This window comes from Pantherophis guttatus, chromosome 1 (genome assembly GCF_059756535.1).
Source record: "Pantherophis guttatus breed Tessera chromosome 1, ASM5975653v1, whole genome shotgun sequence".
Taxonomy (NCBI): Eukaryota; Metazoa; Chordata; class Lepidosauria; order Squamata; family Colubridae; genus Pantherophis; species Pantherophis guttatus.
In genome coordinates, this window is record NC_142063.1 from 145682297 (window position 1) to 145700050 (window position 17754).

General features: G+C 36.1%; 1 protein-coding gene across 7 annotated transcripts in view; it reads right to left on the minus strand.

Moving 5' to 3' along the window:
* Positions 1 to 17754, minus strand: part of CCDC148 (coiled-coil domain containing 148) — a 172466-nt gene that overhangs the window by 36646 nt on the left and 118066 nt on the right. The gene's annotated exons all lie outside the window — the stretch shown is intronic.

Genomic DNA, 17754 nt, shown 5'->3' on the forward strand with positions numbered 1-17754 from the left:
CACCTATGCATTTTAATGTATGTTAGATAGACAGATATAGCACTCAAAGGACACGAGATATCAACATCCTTCATGCGAGAATATTGGCAACCTGAATTTAGTATTTCTGAAATTCATAAAAATGAGTTAACTCATGTTTTGAAGAAGAAATCAATAAAAAATGCTCCCCCCCCCCCCAAAAAAAAGCATAGAGAATTCCAATGAAAATGTCAGCACAATTAAGTAAGTGACTAGAAATAGTTTTGCTATTTTTCCACTCAGGAAGATACTGTAATCACCTATTTAAAACAGATAATCTATAGTGGAGCATGGAACAATAATAATGAAGGAACCATGATCAAACACAATTGTTATGGGGAAAATGCTGAAGCATAGGCTAGCAAAATGCTTCACAATTCATTATGAATCTCTCCTGATGGAAATTTTAATGCAAACCTTTGCTTTCAGAATTTCTAAATGGATACTGATTTCTAAAACAGCTTGTTTAAAGTATTTCTAATCTTGAAAACATTAGTAAGATCTGGTCACAATCAAGCATCAATGTATTTGTAGACAAGCATTTTTGCAGGAAAACAGAGAAGCGTATTACTGAAACCAGTGAGATATTTTCATAGAACACAGCAGTTGTGGGTTTCAAAACCCATTGCTACCAGTTTGCTTGTGGGGGCGCATGCGCAAACACGCACAACGCTTCTGCGCAGAAGCATCTGGGCGGGTGGGCAGAGCCTCCCACTGCCACCGTTATTGGTTCACCCAATCCAGGGCGAACCAGTAGCAACCCACCACTGGAACACAGCTACATCTTGGTTCCAGAGTGCTCACAGAAGGGACAAAGTTGGTAGAGTAGAAAGGAAAGATCTAGTGGTAAGAAGGAAATGTGATACTAAAAGCTACTGCAAATTCATATCCTGAGACTGTGAACATTTCTGCTTATTGTAGTGCCAAATGAGCAACACACCTGAGTAGAAAATAGCTAATCATTCTGCAAAGAATTCTAAAAAAGATGATAGTCTGTATGGCTATTAGCAATTCAAACATCACGGAAGTATCATTGTTTTTAAATTAGACCATTCAAGTTGCAAATACTGATGCAGGAAGAAAATAGTTGTTTCAAGTGATCATTTGGGAAGTGGTTTTGATCTCAAAATGAGACATTTCAATCCTGAAACTGTTAAATTTGAAACCTATTTATACACCTATCAGGTATTTACAGATAACAATATTGGGTAAGTAATAGTTTGTGTTCTGTATTTAAAATCTGTTTTATTAGGAAAAATATAGGATTTCTGCCATGAATGTTAATTGTGTCATAATAACAATGGTATAATAATCTGTCATGACGTTTTATTTGTTCATTCATTAAGTTTACATGCCGCTCATTTTGCCAAGTGGTGACTCTAGGCAGCTTACAGCCAATAATTTACACAATCTTGATTTCTTGGTTTTGTGGGATATATTTGTTTAACAAATTTATATAGCTGCCCATTTCCCTTAGGAACTCAGGCAGTGAACTAAACCACTGCCAAGTATATAAACTTGCTTTGCTCTTCTAAAGTGATATATATTTAATAACAAAGTATATAAGTAAACAGGGCTTTAGCAATGTTTCTCATTGCTGAGTCCAAAAGTATTCCTTACATGGTTCCAAGGTATATATTCAATTAATCATAAAATATAATGTCAGTGTTTAGAGACATATAAACAATGTTCAATGGAATTCAGAAGGGAAGAAAAAATCTTGTAGTAAGAATTCCTGAAAAGAATTTGAGTGAGTGCTGGTTCAGAATATTTGATTAAATGCACTGATTTTAAATAAATATTTTCAGAAAAAATGTTTTATAAGTTTCAGGTTAAGTGTAAAATGTAGAACAGTGATTTAAACCCAAACTATATGTTTTCATTTTCTATTTAAAAATCAAACTCTCTGATCACACCACTTACTGGAATAGCGCTTTTTGTATAAGACAGTAATGAGTCCGCCAAAACTTCATTAATTATAATGGCTAGAGTTACCATTACATGGAAAATAAATTGAATTAATTGAGCTGGTGCTCAGGATAATGAAAATATATCTTGCATATTAAAGACTTTGCGACTCGGAATAGTTGGCTTTAGATGTATAGTTGGCCCTTGCAACCTGTTCCACTATCATCCTAAAAGAATCTGTCATATCAAAAGAATGTTAATGTTAAGGATAATAATAGTCATGATAGAACTGTGATTATAGTACTAGAATTATAATGTTATTTTTCTGTAATTATAAATATGCCATAGGGGACCCAAGAGTAAGTCAGAAAATGGAAAGCTCACCACTTGTTTTTAACGTGAGCCTTAATTGGAATTTTGAGATATGAACTCTATGGACATTTAGTTTCCATCTGTTAGAAAATGCAGTTAAAGTACAAAATGTTCTTTCCTAATTCAATCCTGAACTTTTAAAAAGTTGTAATTAAAATACAGTGCAGAGATACTTCAGAGGAAAGAATGCTTCCAATTTTTTCAGAAGGAAAATTCAATTACACCTGGCACAGTAAGTGTGTTTATTCTGAACAAAATAGCAGGAGTCTTGAAAATTGTGTTCCCTCTAGCATATTAGCTAAATAAACCAGGAAGGGATCGTTTTGGTGCTATCCAACTGATATTTAACTTCTTGCTTTCAATCAAGCCATGATTCATTATTTTAGCTGAGCCTTGGCTTGTAACATAGCAACAAGACAGGCTTTCCTAAACTGAATGACACATAAACCCTTAGGGAAAGCACGTAGGAAATGAGTTCTGGAATTCTTTTCAGACCCTGTTTCATAGCAGGCGTCTGATTCTCTTCTGAGTAATGAAGTAACATATTGATATGTGTGCATTCCTGTATGCATCCATTCCTGTGGAAGAACAATTTTCAGAAACATACTAAAGTTGAAACCAAGAACCCACTGCTTCATGCATGATCCAAATCCATGTGCCGTCCCTTTGTCTTCTACAACCAATGGTTTAAAAAGAAAAAGTAGGGTGCCTACTGAAATAGGACGCCTTTAGTTACCCAAACTTTGCCCAGATATAAAAGATAATATTTCTGTAATGCTCACTTTCTATTGAACAATTTCAATCAGAAGAAGGTAGAATAATATGATCATTTTCAAAGACTCATTTGCAGGCTTTCAAAATTTGTTCTGGAACATTTGGGAGCTCACCCGAGATGATAATGGGCATCAGAGATTAGAAATCTTGTGGCCTGGAAGCCTGCTCATTCAATGTAGGAATGTGCCCAACTATTTATTTGTGTGTGTGTGCATGCGTGTGTACATGTGTGAGTGCATACACAGTACCAGGAAGTAGGCTTTACTGTGTAAACATTCAGTGTGCTTTTTTCAACATTAAACAATCCTGATTGTTCAGCTAATATAAAAGCAGTACAGAATTGCTTCCCCCATAGCTCGTTTCACAAATGAGATCACATTTTAGCAAGGCAGCAATTGCCAGGAGCAAGCAGCTTTGGATGCCAGTTGTAATTAAAAATTTTACTTTCAAATATATTTCACAGTTTATACATGGCAAAAAGAGGATTTGCCAAGTGAACACAGATTGCTCTGCTACACAGAGGGGATACTTCTTCATAGTCAGTTAATTATTTGACTAGTGCCTACTGTAAGAATGTAATGTGCATTAACCATGACTAATTAAGGCAACAAATTATACATTGTGGTGCTAGATGTGTCAGTCTCATTCCAGGGTGAACCAAAACCTGCTCTCTGGTTGATAGGCAGAATGAAATAAAAATGGGGATAGCTGAAAGAAGTAAATAAATTAGGAAAAAACAAAACTGCTATTCTGTTTAACCGTGTGCTTAAATTGACTTTACTCCAAGACGAGGACTGTGCAAATGTTTTGGATTGGGAAAATATGAGATTGAAACCCAATATACTGGAGGACCACTAATTAGGAGAAGATTGATGCACAGTCCATGGTAAAAAATCACCCAATCCAATGTTTTAATGAAATGTTTTATGATCCAGGGGATTAGATCCAAAAACAGAATCAGTCTTTCTTATTTTTTGGCTTTAGGCGAAGAGAAACCACTAAATTCACGCTGAAACATTTTCACACTCCTGGTCCTCTGTATCATAGACCAAAGCTGTGATCTATAACTTGTATCACTCTGCCAGGTCTGCTGGTAATTAGGCATTTCCTCCCACATTTGCCAATGAGTCATTGTAACTGATTTTTCCAACATGAGACACAATTTTTCACTTTGTCATTTCTCCCACACTTCGAAGATTCCCATTAGATTCACAAAAGGTAGTTGAATTCTGGCTCACCAAGGACCTACTGTATTTATTGCAAAACAAAGCAGGAAAGAGTAGAAACCTTCTCAATGAAGAGTGCATTTAGTTACAATTTATCTCCACTGCCCAAATGTGCAGAAAGTCAATTATATTACTGTAGAGACCAGTTCCGATTGTTGGTCCTTTCTTATTCCATGATATATAGCCTAGCATTCCCCAAAGTGCTTAATATCAATCTCCAAGGATAGATAGGACTCTCCAAGAGATCGATGTTATAGTTAATGTTATTGTTATTATCTATAGTACTAATTAAAGTAGTATTCATTAAATTATTACATTATAAATGTTTGGGGGTCAATCAACAATCTGAAGATTGATGAGCTGAAGAATTTTGGGGCCCTGAGGTAGCCACAATATCAACTTTTCCAACTGTACCCAATCCTAAATTATCAAGGACTTTACCTCTCAGAGCTACACAGTAGCCTTTCTTTCCTTATGAAAAAAGCTCCTTCTTGCTTTCTGTCCAGCACTGTCCTCTGTGGGATCGCTCTCTTTAGAACTGGTCACAGCAAAATGGTGCTATTGTATGTTAAACTTCTCAGGTAGAGAAAGCAAAGGAAAATGAGAGTGCTTGCTTGAGCATCTTACAACTTAAAGTACCTTGGTCTAGAAGGCATAAGGAGTGGCCTTAAAGGATAGGAGGAAGAGCCACCACCAGGGCAATAACCAGACAAGCCCATTCTAAGAAAGTAATTTGAGAAAACACCTCAGACAAACCCTTTCCAATTCAAGGTAAAGTGAGGGAGGGGGAAGCACATTCAGATTTGCAAGATAGTTGCAAATAGTTGCACAAATAAAAGTAGATTTGCCCTATATGGCATTGGTTTCTTAGTATGGTCTACCTTATAGGGCTGATACCTGGATATTAAACCAATATAGCCAGTGATTTGTCACATACACAATCATTTTCTTTAAAATGTACCTAGTTAGCATATCTTCTAATAATGCTTATGTGGGTACCAAAGTCAATACAGACATTAAGTAATGCCTTCATGTGTAATACTTGTTATACAGCTTTGTAACATTTTGGGGCCAAGATTCACACTGGTCCAAGAATGGGATGTTGGAGGATTACTTCATTAAGTGAGTAGAGCCAAAACAACGAAATAGAAAGATTGAGTGCAAAAACTAACTGCTATTTTTAAATGTTTTTCTTCAGAAAATAGCTGTTGTACTGCATTTAAATATAACTGTATACCTACCCCGAATGCTCATCTTCCTCTCTATGAATATGACTTTGTCATATCAAACCCTAATCCTTGGCATTTGCAACTGGTTTTAAGTATCATAGAGACCCAGTTTGGTGTAGTGATTAAGGCTAAAAACTGGGAGATGGTGAATTCTAGTCCTTCCTTAGGCACAAAGCCAGCAGCTGACCTTGGGCTAGTCACTTTCTCTCAGCTCTAGAAAGGAGGCAATGGTCAACAATTCTGAAAGACCTTGCCAAGAAAACTGCAAGGACTTGTCGAGGCAGTCACTGAAAATCGGACACAACTGAATGGAAGGAAATACATACATACATACATACATACATACATATATACGGTGTACTTCATCGCCACTAAACAGACATGGATAACATATAAGTGTTCAGATATTGCTGGACTGCTATATCTGTAATCTCTGGCCATGCTGACTGGAACTGATGGAAGTCATTGAATTGAACAAAAATACCTATCACTACTTTAATTTACTAGAAGTTTCATTATTTACAGACTTTTTTTTAGTGAAGACTTATGTGTATTGCAGCCCAGCTTTTTACTTTAACAACTGAATCCATAATGTCTACTGTGGATAATGGTTTCCCAAACATGCAATAATTGTTTTTAAACAGGACAACCCCAGAAATATTTGGCATTTTTATTATACAATTTTCTCCCATGTATAAGCCTTGGTTTATTTTATGTTTTCACATGGAAGAAAAAAACCCAACAATTGTAGGAGCAGAGCTGTGTTAGTCTAATGTGGCAAAAGCTCACAAAATATCTAGTAGCACCTTTTCCAATTAGCAAATTTTATTAAAAGGCATAAGCTATGGCTTACTTCATCAGATGCAAAATTGGCTAGACTGATGTAGGATTTAAACTGCGGTAAAAGTTGGGGAGGGGGAAGGTAGGAAAATAAATTGGTTATGCAGATGCGGATTATATGAGAGACAAATTACAAATATCTTGATAATTAATATTGTGTTTTTTGAGACCTTCTGAGATCACTTCAAAGCTTATACAATTTAATAAAATTTATTACTCAGAAAAGGTGTTAGCAGACTCCTTTTGCATTTATAGCACCACAGACTAACACAACTCTCCTCCTACAGTATCAATAACAAGAAGCATGAAGCCAAAATCTACAAAACCTATCAAGAAATTGGCACACAAACCAACAGGCATTATTTTTCTAATCAAATTGAAATAAGATATGATCATTCCTAAAGGATGGAAAATGAAGACCCCCTCGCAGCCTACATATTGCAATCTATTGCCAAAGAATATGCCAAATAGATACATTTATAAATTCATTTACAACAATCAAAAATTAATGATCAATGCTATCTTTCCCATGGAATTTGAACTTGCCCATAGTAATAGCAATAGCACTTAAGATTTATATACCGCTTCACAGTACTTTACAGCCCTCTCTAAATGGTTTACAGAGTCAGCATATTGCCCCCAACAATCTGGGTCCTCATTTTACTGACCTCAGAAAGATGGAAGATTGATTCAACTTTGAGCTGGTCAGGATCGAACTGCTGACAATTGGCAGAATTAGCCTGCAATACTGCATTCTAACCACTGCGCCACCAGGGCTCTGTTATGAGTTCAATAGGACAAAACCAAGAAACCTACACAATCAAACTCACCACCTTGACGATAAAGAAAGAAAACAAACTGTCGAAGCTTCTCTAAGTATCCACTCACCAGAATGGGAAGACTCCACAAAGCATTGCTGATATTGTGAACCTACAGTATTTGGCCATACATTCAGGTAATCTAAAAAGTCAATTTTTGCCCAAGTGATGTTTTGCTTAACTGCATCATTTAGTAATGGAGTAGCTTGTCTAAGTTGTGGTTGTTAAGCAAGGACTACCTGTACCAACATCTTCCAACAAACCTAAACCTCAAGACAAGCCATTAAGAATATTGTCAATAATGCCAAAACAGCATATCTTGCCACTGGTCTGTGTGAATTTGTACTCACCCACTCCACTCCAACCTTTGGTATATAGGTAGACATCGGCTTACAATCACAGTTGAGCCAAAAAATTTCTACTGCTAAGCGAGACATTTGTTAAGTGAATTTTCCCCATTTTATGAGTTTCCTTGCCACAGATGTGAAGCGAATCACTGCCATTGTTAAGTTAGTAATACAGTCGTTAAGTGAATCTGGCTTCCCCACTGATTTTGCTTCTCAGAAGGTCACAAAAGGTGATCACATCACCCTGGGACACTGCAACTGTCATAAATATGAACCAGTTGCCAAGGATCTGAATTCTGATCATGTAACCATGAGGATGCTGCAACGGTCGTAAGTGTGAAAAACGGTCATAAATCATTTGGGAGGAGGGATGCTGTTGTAACTTTGAACGGTCACTAAACAGACTGTTGTAAGTCAAGGACTATTTGTAATATGTACATGAATGTTGAAGGGGAAATCTCCCAATCCAGTTAATGAGTAGAAATCACATGAACAGTTTGAGCCATGTTTAGTGAGCTGTGCAGTGGACAGAATGCAAAGTCCTACCCACTAAGAAAGCTACAAGGCAAAGCTTATATAGTGATGTTGCTTACAGCAAAAAGACAATATTATCACTTGACATAAGAATCCATCCTGAACCCATTTTCACAGTAATCTAGTATTTTTAACCTTTGATGTGTAAGTCAGTAAGCCTTGAATAACACTCAGAGGTCAACTACTACTTTCCCAGTAAATAGGCCTTTAGTCTGCAGTTTCAGCCTCTTAGTAAGCTATTAGCATTTTTATATTTTCAAGGTTTTAGCTAAACAGCAAGCATCTCTGAAGCCATATAGACCTTTCAAAAACAGAAAAAACAGAGCACCACTGGTTGTCACGTACAACTCATAAGTCAAATTACTCAAATGTATGATTATTATTAAGTTATAGTTCACACTGGATAATAACACTGCATTTTCTCAGTAACTGAGCAACAGGCCTATATCTGAATGCAAACAACCACCTAATCTGAAGCAGATTCTCACAAGCAATGCAAAACAACAGAACAATGATGTTAGCATGGAAACCAGACCTACAAGAAATCCAGGTAGCTGCTTTGCCCCCACATCTACACCTACAGACTCATCATAGGCCCAAAAAATACTTGCACAAGATTACAGCCACTTTCATGTGCTTTTCCTCTAATGCGATATAGGCCATCATCTGCCAGCAATGTCCCCCTTGATTCTACATAGGACAGATAGGACAAACTTTGCACAAAAGAATTAATAGACTCAAACAAGGACAAATTAGCATCAGAGCATTAGCATCAACCTCACAGGACACTCGATAGCAGATGTCAAAATGACCGTTTGGGAAAAATGGAACTTGAATTCCACCACTGAGCAAGAGATTGATGAACTCACATCAAAAGGTTTCAGACAATCTCAGAAAGTCTCAACAAGAATGATTGTTTTTAATGCTATACAATTAGTAATTGATTAATGATATTGTTCTTGAGTCAGTTTCAAACTTTATCAGTCTAGCTACTCTATGCATCTAAAGAAAAGAGCTACAGCTCACAAAAGCTTACACCTTTAATAAAATTTATTAGTCAGAAAAGGCTCCTTCAGGAAAAAAAACTGAATTCCAGATCAGTCATCATCCATCTAATATTTTTAAGACAACTAAATGAGATTATATTTATCTGCAACAAATGTGTTATAGAGATCTTGTTTAATATCCTTTAAATTTCATTCAATAGTTCCTAGTTCATCTAAAGGGAACAACTAAATGAATTTGCTTTCTAATCCAAGGCAAATTGATTTAAATCTATTTTATTTTTAGCATTTCTTTTTTAAAAAAAGTAATACAAACAGTCTATTTTTATTGTTCACATTTTCTATGTAATTGGTGATGAGAGCAACAGTATTCTCATCTTACAAAAAACAACTTTATAATGTTACACTTAATATAAGGCTGACTTGTGTATGTATCTCTGTGTGTGTGTGAGAGAGAGAGATTCTGAAAAAGAGTAAATGCCCTTTTCCATTATTAGCTCTGATCCAGTCACAGCCTTCAACAGAAATATTTTATATTTGTTCTGGTTGGCTGTTTTAATTATATTTCATTGTTAGCTGCTGTGAAAATAACATAGATTTAAGAACAGGATAGAAATATATACATATACAAGATGAAGGTTCTTGTTCAACTTTCATAATATAATTTGATGTACTGGAGCTTTAAAAGATTTGCATGCAATTAATTATATATTTTAAATCATATATTGCATTACAATGTGATTACAATTAAAAAATAATATGCTGTTCATTCATAGGCTAGGCATGCTGTATATTGATATTCTGCAATCAATGCCCAATAGTAAAATATCTCTATTATTTTGAAGCCTCACACTCCATTGAGCTGCTTTTGAAATGCTCCTATTTAGATTTTAATGAGATGTTAATGTACATTTCACTATTTCTTAAAGTGCCAATAGTAATTTGATTTCATATTAACCACTATTAAAATGATTCCTTTTGTCAGAGCTATAAATATTGGTACTGCCAGCATTACCCATACAATACAATGCACACAAAGGAAACCTGTGTTTCTTTCTTGAAGACATTAAATAACTTAATCAGAAGCAAACAAGAATAAAAAATAAAAGATTATGCAAGTGACTGGAAGTGTCTTATTGATTGCAAAATCTAGTCTGGAGTCTGATTCTGATTCAGAAAACTGCATGAAGCTTAACTCAGAGAGGATTTCCCCTGATTTTTATTTTGTAGTGCAGCCCTTGGCATCCCCAATATAAGACAAATCAAAAAAATTCATGGAGTGCTTATAAGAGAATCTGAATAGAAGTTCTTGTATACAGAAAATATTTGGCGTTTCTTCAATGGTTGCCAAAGCTCTTTATCTAAATGTGCGGAAATCGTAGTTATATGATATTCTGGATATATATTAAAAATAAAAAATATCTAATAATGCGGGTTGCACAAGTAAGAAATGGTGTCAGCTATACAGCACATGTAACAACACTACTCTGTGAACTGCACTGGCTGCTGGCGTGTTTCCGGTACAATTTAAAGTACTGGTTGTCACTTTTAAAGTCTTACGTGGCTTGGGACCAGATTACCATCCTTTTCCAAGAGTTTCTACCAGTACAATCTAATTCAACAGATTAGGCATGCTGCAGATCCCGTCAGCCGGCGGGATCTAGAAGGCAGTTTTTTTCTGCTTTAGCCCCTGTTTTATGGAATATTCTCCCTTCAGAGATTAGAATGCCCCCAATTCTCTTTGGCGTTTCGCAAATGTTTAAAAACTTGGCTATGTAGCTGAGCCTGTGGCTCATTATGTGTTAAGGGTCCTGGTACTTGGCTTTACTGTTAGCTGATTAATCATCACAGTTGCTGTTTCTGCTTATTTGTTTTATGGATGCTTTTATTGTTTTAATGTTTTCCAAGTCGTTTAGCTGTTTTCTAATTTTAGAATTTTAAGCCACCGGGTCACTTGGTTGAGTGGCTATAGAAATTGAGTGAGTGAGTAAGTGAGTCTGTGAATCCATCCATCCATCCATCCATCCATCCATCCATCCATCCATCCATCCATCCATCCATCCTACATGGTAAAAAAGCCCTGAAGGATCAAATTTAGTTTTTGCTTGTTTTCTGGAATCTATTACAAATAAATCTATTGTTACCCTAAGAAAATATCTTGTCCTCTGGATATTGTATTGTATTCTTTAGCTAACGAGGTGATATTTCTTAATAGGGAAAGATTTGATATGGTGAAAATGAAAATTGCACCAAGACTCATATATATTTAGAGAGTAATCTTTCCTGATGTAGAGCAACAGCCATATTAGTCCTACTTAAATACTTTAAGTCTGATAACTTATTTATCTGTAATGGAAGGAACAAACAATCTAAATACTTCTACTGATATCATGTTTCAGATCCTATATGAAAATGAAGGTGTCATTTTTCCTGATTTTAAAGAATATCACGGGGCATACTTATTAACTTCAATAACATAGTGGAATGAAAACTACATTGTTTGTAGTGAGAGTGTTATTATCTAGCACCCTGGAGTCTCTGGCAAATTCTTAATTCTAACTACAATATGGATTTGGTTATTTATCATCACTGATGGTAGACAGACATACTGCAATTTTCTTGGCAAGGTTTTTCTGATGTGGTTTGCCACTGCCATCTTCCTAGGGCTGGAGAGAGTGACTGGCCCAAGGTCTCCCAACTACCTTTGACTGGAATTATAACTCACAGTCTCCTTGTTTCTAGATTGACACCGTAACCATTATATACCAAACTGGTTCTCAGGGCAACTAAGAACTAATAAATTTGAACAATGAATAACTTATTAAAACAATTGAATGGCAACATGTACAGCTAAATCAGTTGACACATTTCATTGCTGCTTCCCCTGCTGCTCTAGATTCATTTTACTATTTAAAAACTGAATGGTAATGCTTTTTATATTAATATAAAATTAGGAATCTGCAATTGTACAGTGGCAATGGAACTTATTTGGCACTTTCATTATTTTTTTCCTGTTTTGCTTTTGTCTTTGTCTTTTCTCTTTTCTTCTTTTTCTCATCTATTTTTCTTTCCAATGGTCAGTTTTTTAAAAAGTTCTTTACATTTCCCCCCTTTTTAAGCATGTAATTTATTTTATAATGGATAGCTAAAAATTATTGCAAGTTCTAGTAATGAAAGTCGAGGGGCACAGTGAAAAAAACTGGGACTAGTTTAGAGAAGACCAAACTAATGACAACCAATGGCCTTAGAAATGAAAAGGAAAATAGTGATAAGGTGGATAACTTTTGCCTTTTAGGATCAAGTATCCCAGTAATAGAACAGCACTACAAAATACACTCAGGAAGTAGCTTTTTAAAGCTTTTTTTCCTTCTAATTTTGTCCATTCTTTTTCTTCATATCTGTATTTAGTTAATAAATACACTGCATATCAACACTCTGTAGAGTAGCAATGACATTTTGAAACGATTTAAGCAGCATATCTTTGTGACATAGTTAGAGAAACTCTGAAGCCCTATGTCTCACTCTTGAAAACAGAGCAAATTAAGCTCCATGTGATCTAACAGGTTGGAGGCCCCTGTCTTAATAAGTTGATGAGGTAATGAGAGTAAGACTGGTTTCTTTTCATAAATCCTCAATTTGCCAGCTGAAAGAGAGAACAATGAAGGGGAGATTATGAAGATACAATCTGAATAGAGAGAAGGTAGAATTGTAGTTCTCATAATTAAGAGCCAAGATAAGCAGCAGCTGCTATTATTTCTGGAGAAAGATGCAGGCTAGGGGAGGAAGTTGTTAATTGCTTTTTATTATAAATCTACAAACTGGTGCTTTCCTACTTCAAGGAAAGCATAAATCCAGATGTTGAAGGGTTTTGGGGCGTTGTTTTTTTTTTGAGAATGATCAAAAGGAGAAGGTCAGTCTATTACGAATCAGGTGCTAAATTCTGCATGGGTGAAGCTCAAAAAGGGAAAACATTTGATAATCTGGGGGTGTAATTTTCACTTGTTTTCTTATGTAGCATTGAAAAAAAGTGATCATATTTCATATTGGGAAAAAAAATGGTTGTTTTGTAGGAGTACAACCAGAGGAGCGCCATATGCACTCTCCCTATATACTTCAGATTTTGAAAATGTTACATTTCATAGAGTAATCCAGTTTTATTTCAAAATTCTTGCTATTTCTACTGAAAAGTACCTTGGGGGGGAAATAATTATTTACACTTATGCACACAGCATATATACAGGCAGTCTTGGATTTATGACTGCAATGGAGTCTAGAATTTCCATCTTAAGTCATGACAATTATAAGTCAAGGCACCATGTGACTAGACCCAATTTTTAAATTTTTTGCGGCAATCGTTAAATGAATGTTGCTATAGTTAACAAATCAATATATTTCTGCCATTGGTTTATTCATCAAAAACTGAAAGAAAGATTTAAACTGGATAAAAAGTGCTATGGATTTGACTCTGTTAAAAATGAATTGAAAACTTTATTATGTGAAAAAGATGAACATATCGCTAAGATCTATAAAATGTTATTGAAATTGAATTTGGAAAATGAACATGTAAAACATTGTATGATTCAGTGGGCAAGGAATTTTGAATTTAATGTGATACTTGAAGAATGGGAAAATATGTGGACGAAGGGCTTAAAATTTATATTAAATTATAATCTAAAAGAAAATTTCTATAAGATGATGTGTCATTGGTATTTAATACCAGATAAGGTAAATTAAAGGACACTTAGATTCCTATCATGAACAAATGGTTGCAAAAGTTGATGGAGTTGGCTGAAATGGCAAAATTGACTATTTCGATTAAAGAAAAGAATATACAGTAAGTACTTTTGTTTCCATATGGAGACTGCTTCTGAACTTTGTGCTTGAAGTGGAAAAGAATGAAACTTTGATTTTGGGTTTTACCTATTAGACTGATAGATCTTTATAGAAATTGCTTGTTTAATATTATTATGAAAAAACAAAAAGTGATTTGATGTTAATACCTTATTTTTACTGCAACAGAGAGAGTCGGAAGTCAATGTTTCTTTTTCTTTTTTTCCTACCCTTCCTCACTTCTCTTCCCCCTCTTCCTCCCTACTGTTCTCCTATTTACTTTTATATTTTGTTTCTTAGTTTGTCTTATAACTCAATAAAAACATTAAACTTAAACAAATCAATATATTTCTAAGGATACTTTTTTTATCAGAAACCAGCCAAAAAGATTGGAGACTGGCAAAAAATGTTGTAAATCACGGTCATGTGACTATGGAACGCTACAACCCATAAAGGTGAGCCCATTGCCAAGTGTTCAAAGCACAGTCATGTGACTTCAGGGGAGGTGCTGAAGCCATCAGAACTCTAAATGGTCACCAAGTGACCAGTCATTAAGCAAGGACTACCTGTAATTATTTTAAATTAAAAGCAATTACATTTTTGCTTTCTTAAACTGGTACTTTTTAAATAACCTATACCTTCTTAGAAATTCTTGGATATTTAGAAATGTACTTATTGTTTTTTATTATGAAAAAGACCTTTGAGCTATTCATATACTTCTGCTTGCCTTTATTTTACAAATCACCATAATTTCTAGTGGCACTGAACATGAGTAGTTAAGTGTCTATAACTTTGAAAGCTAAGCTGTGCCATCCAAAAATAAAAGAATAGCTCATTTAAAATTGCCTAGTGTAGAGAAAGATATTAATTTGCACATTAAATTAATATAACATGCACGTACCAATAAAACAAAACATAATGATTTCTGAATTTCTAGGATATAAAACGTTGGAGCTGCCTATCAAAATTTATTTATTTATTTATTTAAACAATTTACAATATGCCCATGGTTCTCATAATTTTGGGTGGCTAACAGTATATTAAGAGTCCAAAACCAAAAATTAAAACAATGGCAGAACATCCAAATAGCATATAATACAGTGGGGGGTTGCTCCCCATTCAGTCTAGTTCTATAGAACCGGTAGTAAAACCGGTGGGAGGCTCCGCCCACCCATCACAACCTCATTGTGGGTGATCTGCGCATGCACAGAAGCATGCGCGCTCCCGCTGTGACCGGCAGTAAAGGTAAATGGAACCCACCACTGATACAATACACACAAAAAATTCCCATATCTCATCCAACCACATAGAATCAGGTTCATCAAAGATCTTGGCCCCAGCTTTTGGGCAAAGATTCATGTTTTTAAGGTTCTCCTAAAGCCTCGTAAGTTCAGGTCCATCCAAATCTCAAGGGGAAATGCATATTTCCTTGTTCCCACTAAATGACACTACTTCACAGAAGGGGCGCAGAACACACCAACTCTGCCAGATCTGATGAAACAAGCATAAATAATCTCAATAGTTGGTCCCTGTGTCAAGTAGGGTCATAATCAGCTTCTTGAATTATATCTGGAAGCCTACTGAGAACCAGTGCAACACGTAGAGCAGCTGAATCACATGGGTGTCCCACACTGTGTCCAAAACAGCTCGTTCCAGCTATAGCTTCCAAATGATCTTTAAGAACAGCCCTATTCATAACTAGGGGATGAATGATCATGCCCAATGCCTCAGGTCTAAGAATGTGCCCCATTAACAGACAGAATGGATTTGTCCAAAGGTTCTTTTAGCCATAGTTGCCATTTGCTCCATAAGCAAGGCTCCAAATTTTGCACTTACTTCATCTGGAGCAGTGCTATGCCATTCTAAGTTAAAATTTCCCTCAGCCACTCAGTGCTGCTAGAGTTTAGCCAAACTGTCCTTCCCCATCCAGATTCCACACTATTCAGGCATTGGGATAGAATTCTGACAATATCACTTAATTAGCCAGACGTGGCGCTGTATAATTGAATATTATCCTCATGTTAATGCCTTCTATCCTCAGAAGACCTCCCTAATGGTTTCATGAAGATGCAGAACAGAAGCGGGAAGAAAATAGAGTCATGACATCCCACAAAGTAAACGTCTAGTGCTTCCCCCTCCACCAATACTGATAGCAACTAGCCCTCCTAAAAGGAAAAGAACCAGCACAGAAGGGTGTCCCCCCTCCTAAATCCCTAAGTTGGTCCATAAGGATACCATGCTTGATAGTATTATAAATCACAGGGTGGTTAAAATGGATAGGTTATCTCATCCTAAACCCCCAAGAAGTTCTTAACAAGTACAATCAATGCAACTCCAGTGCTATAACTAGGTCTGAACCCGCTTAAAACTATGAAAATAATACATTTTCTAAGAGATCTTTGGAACTGAAAGCCAACCATCTTCTGAATAACCTTACATAAAAAGGGAAAGTTGTACACTAAACCAAAGTGTTCCATTCTTTTATATCCAGTGATTGCTTTTTTGACAAGATAAACCACTATCTTAGAATAACAGAGTTGGAAGGGATATTGAAGGTCTTCTAGTCCAAACTCCCATTCAAGCAGAGGGTTTATGATAATTCACCACGGCCAACTCGCCATGGCCAACTCACCATGGCCATCTCGCCACAGGACAACTCCCTGTGGGACAAGAGTTACATTTTATATCAAAGAAATGGTGGAATAGAATCATTAAAGAAAGGAGGGACAGAATAAAATGTGGATGGCAAAAATTAAAATAATTTTTATTTATTGTAAATAATTAAATAGAATTGCTAAATTGTCCTGTAGCGAGTTGTCCTACAGTAAGTTGGCCATGGCAAGTTGTCCCATGGTGAGTTGGTCATGGTGAGCTGGCTGCAGCAAATTGGCTGTGGCAAGTTGTCCCATTCCCTCCGCAAGAGACCCTAGGTTCGCCATCATGGTTCTAAGATGATGGATCTTATTCCCCCAATTAGGAGATTTTGTGTGGTGTAGTGGGTTAAGAAACTCTACTTCCAATTAATGGTAGGAATGAAGCCCTCTGTATACAAAGTAATTATGTTCTATAATATCAGGGGAATCCTAGAGATTAAGAACTTCCCAACAAGGAAATTACTATAGGTAATCTTTGACAACTTGTTCAGAAACCATTCAAAGTCACAACAGTGCTGAACAAGGAGGACTTACAACCGATTGCAAATTTGCAGCCATTGCAGCATCCCCATGGTCACATAACTGATTCTGGCATTCGGTGTCCAGCTTGTGATTATTACATTGTAGTGAGCCACAGTCATATGATTGTGATTTCCAATGTTTCCTGCTGGCTTCCCACAAACAAATTCAATGGTGAAGTTAGCAGGAAGTCAGATCTCTGAGCTTTTTTGCTCTGTAGTGCCTGCTTGTGGCATCCCCTCCATAGCACCTGTGCACTTGCCAACCTGTGATTTCTCCCTCTTTTTGCCTAATGACCTGCAAGGTCTTGGGTTATGGCCACAACCAAAACTGCCAGGATTATCATCACTAAGTGATGTGGTTAGGGTTACGGTTAGGTACTCAACATCACATTTTACAACTACATCACTTAGAGATGGAAATTCTGGTCCTAACTGCCATTATAACCTGAGGATATCTGCACTAGGCATGGTTGAAGGTCAAGGGAGCTTCTGACAGTGCTATTGCTGCTGCTCATCACATACTCATTTTTTGTTATACCATAAAAGTATGCCAAAGAGCAAAAATAAGATAGATCACTCTGAACCCCAGGTGAATGAGCATTGTCCTAAAGACAGCAATTCTTTAGCTCAACAGAGGGTTTGTCAAACTTGAGGTACTGCTACTAAAGTCAGATTTAAT